This window comes from Charadrius vociferus, unplaced genomic scaffold, assembly GCF_000708025.1.
Source record: "Charadrius vociferus isolate BGI_N301 unplaced genomic scaffold, ASM70802v2 scaffold7, whole genome shotgun sequence".
Lineage (NCBI taxonomy): Eukaryota > Metazoa > Chordata > Aves > Charadriiformes > Charadriidae > Charadrius > Charadrius vociferus.
In genome coordinates this window covers 8298721-8305075 of record NW_009649308.1, presented here as the reverse complement: position 1 = coordinate 8305075, position 6355 = coordinate 8298721, and positions in this window count along the sequence as shown.

Below are 6355 nucleotides of genomic sequence, written 5' to 3'. Positions count from 1 at the left end.
AGAGGTTCCCAGGGGACTACTTAGCCCAGAGGACTAGTAAAGAGAGTAGAGTAGTTATCTCTTTGAATTCTACTTCAGAGCAATGGGATGAATCCAGCAGAATTTTATTTCCATCTCAGAAAATGCATCCAAAGACCTTGCTTGTGAATAAAGATTGCTGTGGTCTAATACATGAAAGGTAGTCAAGGTGAACCCCGCGATCTCTTCTACGGCTGCCTCAATCAACCAACGTGTCTTAAAGCCACTGCTACTGGTTTATAATACGCTACCAAACATGTATTAACCCCCAAAAAGATCAAAAAATATAGACTTCTCCCTTATATCAAAATAACCTAATTTCTATCAAATGTCTCCTCTCTACCAGCATCTTTCCAGTCCTGGACTGAAGGACACCTTCTTCTCGTACCTGTTCTGCTCTGAAAAAATTCTGGTAAAACAAGATTTTGTGACCAAAAAACGCAGAAGAGCCAGAATCTGCTTCCTAAGAACTCTTGGTGCCCTAGCTGGGAAAAACTCTGTAAAATTCCAGCTCCGCTGCCCTGGATATCAAAAAAGATCCTGGCCCATTTCTGCAAAAACTTGTGAAAAGCCAGTCTGCCCCTACTAACAGCATAACTGTTATTTTCACTAATTGCCAACTGAGAGAGAATCCCAAAAGAAAGTCGGCAATTAGGCTTGGGAGACCTCTGAATGATGTAATGTTTGACAATAAGCCTTTGACTTAAAACAGGTAGTCCAACAAGTTGAAAGTGCATTTAATTAAAATATTTTATAGATTGAAGGGTTTTCCTTTCTGACAAAGCTTCAGGTGCCACATAATCACAAACTTTACAATTTGAAGGTTTGACTACTGCATAGAAGATGCCAAAATTAGGGAGAAAATGAGGAAATTTGACATAAGCCCTTCAAAATGAGCTTTTAAGTAAGTTAAAATAGACTGATGTGCTCTTTTTTACATCTTAAATTTTCCCCTATAAGCTAACTACTTTGGATATGCTTTTATCTCCTTTCTCCATCATAAAATCTCACTAACTCCTCACTGGAAACACATCATCTTCCACTACCTATCTTGTATAAAACTAATTTTTCCAAAATAATAACAAATAAAATAGGGTGGAAACAAGCGTAAGGCAGTGATGGAACTCTTCATGAAGTGAATAGGTGCTCCCTGTGCCAATACAGTCTGTTTAATCACAGCCTAACATTTTAATTATGTATATAGCTAAGCAGACTTGCTTGCATTGGCTTAATTATTCTCCATGATAATATGAACAAAGGGCCTCTGTTAAAGTAATCAACAAAAATTTTAGCTGGCTGAGTTTCCTCAAATGTTCCAAGAGCAATGAAAGATCTGATCATTAAGCATTTACTGCCCCTGAGAGCTATTTTAAACCTGTTCCCTTCATATCACAGCTGGCCCTTTGAGTAGCCTCAAATTCTTTTTATCTGAAAGCCTTAGTAAGGCAGAATAAAAGACCGTTTCTCGTTTGGAGTGAGCTGTCTGTGTCATCTGTGTGATGTTCACTAGCAGGAGATGTCTATCTTAATGAGCTTTTGGCCAGGAACAGCATTGCCACTTTCTAACTTTTGTCCAGTTCACAGGACTCCTGATGCAGGGCGCACTGGATGTGTTAGAATTGTAAATGAGCCTCAGCAACTGCACATTGCAAAAGGATCCCACAATAACAATTAAGCAATAGTCTCTGCTGTTGGGGGCCTCTCCTGCCAGATAATTGACCACGACGGGAGCTATGCAGAGAACCCACGCTGAAGGCAAGGACACAGAACAGAAGTGAAGGTTCATTATCTTGCAATGAAAGGAAAGTTAGCACCAATGGGAACGGGGTTTTAAAGGACCCAAGGGTTAAAGCTTTCACATTTTGGAGACTTTTACCATGAATTTCTCCTTTGCCCAACAGAAGCCAAGTGTTTCAAAATACACTCCATTTTAGTGGGCCCTGGGAATCAGACCAGTGGTAGTCATGTAAACACCCCAAACCTACCCATGTATATGGTAGAAGGGAGTCCAAGAATGCTAGAAAGTTGTGCAGAATGTGTGTCTTTATTCAAAAGCTAAACATTCTGTCACTGTAAAAGCTTTCCGCGTAAAATCTGGAAGCTTGGGAAGAAAAGCAATCTCTCTGGAACCCTGCGAGAGTTGAAGTCCAAGTATGTTGTGGTTTAACTCCAGCCGGCAACCAGGTACCACGCAGCTGTTCGCTCACTCCCCGGCAAGATGGGGAGGAGAATCAGAAGGGTAAAAGTGAAGAAACTCATTAGTTGAGATAAAGACAGTTTAATCAATAAAGCAAAAGCCACACGCGCAAGCAAAGCAAAACAAGGAATTCATTCACTGCTTCCCATGGGCAGGCAGGTGTTCAGCCATCCCCAGGAAAGCAGGGCTCCATCACATATAACGGTGACTTGGGAAGAAAAACGCCATCACTCCGAACATCCCCAACTTCCTTCTTCTTGCCCCAGCTTTATTGCTGAGTGTGACGTCTCATGGCATGGAATATCCCTTTGGTCAGCTGGGGTCAGCTGTCCCGGCTGTGTCCCCTCCCAACTCCTTGTGCCCCCCCACCTACTCACTGGTGGAGCGGTGTGAGGAGCAGAAAAGGCCCTGACTGCCCAGCAACAACCAAAAACATCAGTGCACTGTCAACACCGCTCTCATCCCAAATCGAAAACATAGCCCCACACCAGCTAATAGCAAGAAAGTCAACCCCATCCCAGCTAAAGCCACGACAAAGTACTTTATGATCCCACTTTTCTCTGCACGTGTCCCTCATCAGATCACATTTCCCATCACACACAACCTGCTCTCAGGGAGATGACACACCACAGGACCACCTGTCCATGCTGCATCTTGAGAGATACAGCTCACCTGCCCCACTGAGGAGAACAGGGATGGGGGGAAGAAAACTACAGGAGTCATCCAGTACCATGGTGGGCATTTACATAATTTCTATGTTGAGTCATTTTTCAAATATCCTTTTTCTCAGTAGATGTTCTTCCTTAACAAAATATGCCAAAATGTCAGTAATAACCCCAGCAAGAAAGAATGTTAACTTATTATACGAGAGGCAGATTTACTGGGGGTAATAGGGAGGTCTGCTGTACTTGCAGGCAGCCCAGAGGAGTATATGGTTCATCCCTGTGACTGAGCAGAAGCTGTAGCACTATGTAGTCCCCATGTCACCACCACAGCTAATTCAGTCTCACATCCAGCACGTATCAATGTGATATTCCTCCTGTTCAGTACAGGCTTTATTCCTGAAGCTGCACTCTTGTCTTGCACTCAGCCTTCTGCTTCTTCCAGCTGTCTCAGCCCTGTACCATTCACCCGAATTCTCTTCCCTGCCCCTATCGCTCCTGCTAACAAGCCTTATCATTTCCTTAGGCTTGTCAGTCCACCTTGCCTTTCAGTTCCTCTGCTCCTCAGACTGTAGAGCACATTCCTTTTCAAACATCTTATTTATGCAGTTGATCATACCAGTGAAAAGGCAGTGGTGATAGATGATAATTTTGAATAAACTTGTGCCAAAAAGAAAGAGCATAGCTGAAAGCTCAGTGTGATACTGTACAGTGGGGAAGCGCTAGTCCCATTAGCCTATTCTGTTATTCGGGAAAGTGCCTCTAGGTGACAGTTAAATTGTGAACACACCACATCATCAAACAAGGCAATAATAAATATGTATTTTTCAATTCACACTCATTAATAAAGTCAAGGCCATTCTAGAACTGACTATTCCTACGATCTTACTTCCCTCATCTACATTCTAGTCCAGTCCCTGAAGCTTTTCCCTTACCTCATCTGCATTTTTCCTCATTATTTTCTCTTTCCACAAATTCAATTAGTTTTGGCCACCGACTCAAAAACGCTGAAGGCTACTGGAGAACAGTGGGGTTCTCCTGTCATCTTATTGGCAAGGGATGATGTTAAAAAGTTAGCTTGCAGAACAAAAGGAGAAATAAAATGAGGCAAAACAATGACTGAAACTCCTACAGTGCACCTGTGGTTTTAGAGAGCTGGATGTTTGTGAGTGGTTATTCTGCTTTCCTCAGATCTACCCTTCTGAGACACAGACGCTCACTCCTGAGAAGAGACAGTAAGAAGGAAGGAAGCAAAGGATGGGGGAAAGAGAACTTTTACAGTTGTGCAGATGGTAAAGATAAGGAAAGGATAGATAATGGAAAAGAAAGGGTGAGGAAACCACCACACCAGTCCTGTCCTGTCTCTTGCTGAACAGCTACAGTCTACTGACTTTGCAAATTCTTGACCAGTTTTCTGTGCAGCACTTTATTGTTTGTTTGCATGCAAGCCTTTCTGCTGTGGTCTTGGCTGCCACGTTTGGCATACTTCCCCTGTAGGGTGAACCTTACTTCCAGACATACTTCCCCCACCACAACCATCAGAGTGGGCTATGAAATATTCACAGCCACACGCCTGGACACAGAACAAATATGATCCCCTTAAATTGTTCACACATGTCAACACAGATGGCATAGTAACGGCATGGTGCCCTTGGAGAGAAGGGCACGTAGCAGGTATCTACCAGTCCACTGCTAAGAGCTATACTGGACCAAACCTTGGCTTTTACAGCTCAGCTTCAGTGTCATTGAGCAGCTCATCCCCAGCACACACTGAAACAAACAAACAAGACATCTCAAACTTCATTGTGGTTTCATTCCCAAAAATGCAAATTCCAGAACTTATCTGGATCATCAGATTTCATTTTTGGGGGGTCTGAAAATATCTACAAAGCTCTGAAAACATCAGAACCTCACCAGCAACTGCATGGAGAAATATTTTCTCATACTGTACTTTTCTCTGGCCTGCAAATTTCAAAAATGTGGCTAACTCAAGAGTCTTCTCACTGAAGTTGTTTTTATGCAATTCACATTCATTTCTAAATCCCGCCATCTGAAAATATAGCCCTGTATTAGATATGTTCTGATCTTCATTTGGAACCATTTATAGAATAAATAACCTTTGATTTGGGGGAAAAACAATTCCAATTCTCTGTAGAATGGATTTGCCTCGATACGCAGCAAAAGTCGGCAAGAATTTCCCCAGGAAAACAGGTATGGTTGTGATGTAAGCATGGCACTATGTTGAGGTCAAAAAGTTACCACCAGGAACTAGCTACACCCTAAGATCTTAACAAATCCTTGCTTTTCTCCTCTGATCTAGGGAATAGTAGCAAATTCAAAACTGATAGAGAAAAAAATCTGTTTTGGCATCAGTCTTTGAAAACACTGCTGCAGGAGACCACACACAGGAGTCCAGAGTGTTAAAAATAGATTAGAAACTTATGTGAACAAGATAATCAATAATTCAAACCTTAATCATTTCACTTTTATAATGGGACGGCAAGAAAGAAGAAAATCAGAGCTGATTCCTGGCAGTATGCAGTGTTAGCATTCTGGCATCATTTTCCATACACATAGATCTTCCAAAATAGAAACAACAACCATTAAAACGATTTAAAAAAAAATAAACTTGCTTTCACTAGAGATAATAACACTCCTCCCCACCCTGAAAAAACATCCTTTTATTTGTCAAGTCAGGAAAAAAGGTCATGACAGTTTGCATAAAATGTGGACAATTTTCAGCCAGCTCTATCAACAATGACAAACGACAGCTGAGAGACTTAAAGCCAATGTAGGAGGGAGACAGAGCTCTGCGCTGTGCGGGATTCATGCTTTCCTCTATTTCATTTCTGTATTATTTCTATTTTATGTGTTTAGAAAAGGATTTATACACATAGATGTCGAGGCCTAAAGTTATGCCTGTTTTCAGGCGAGTTATACCTCTGTCTCTCCTGCCTGCTCTTCCAGTTCTTTCTTATTAACTCCCGTCTCTCTGAGTTGTGAAAAAGCCCCAACTACAGTTTTCTGCTAAGGAAAAAAAAACAGCTTGTGAAAAAAATAATGTTCATCCTGCCTTTCTCCAATTAGTTTCCTTTTCTGAATGTGCTGGTTTTGGCTGTGATAGAGTTAATTTTCTCCACAGTAGCTGGTACGGGGCTATGTTCTGGATTTGTGCTGGAACCAGTGTTGATAACACAGGGGTGTTTTCCTTATCACTGAGCAGTGCTTTACACAGAGTCAGGGCCTCTTCTGCTCCTCACACCGCCCCACCAGCGAGTAGGCTGAGGGGGCAGGAGGATTTGGGAGGGGACACAGCCAGGACAGCTGACCCCAACTGACCAAAGGGATATTCCATGCCATGAGACGTCACGCTCAGCAATAAACTGGGGGGATGTTGGCCGAGGGGCCACTGCTCGGGGACTGACTGGGCATCTGTTGGTTGGGGGGGGAGCAACTGTTTTCATTTGCATCACTTGTC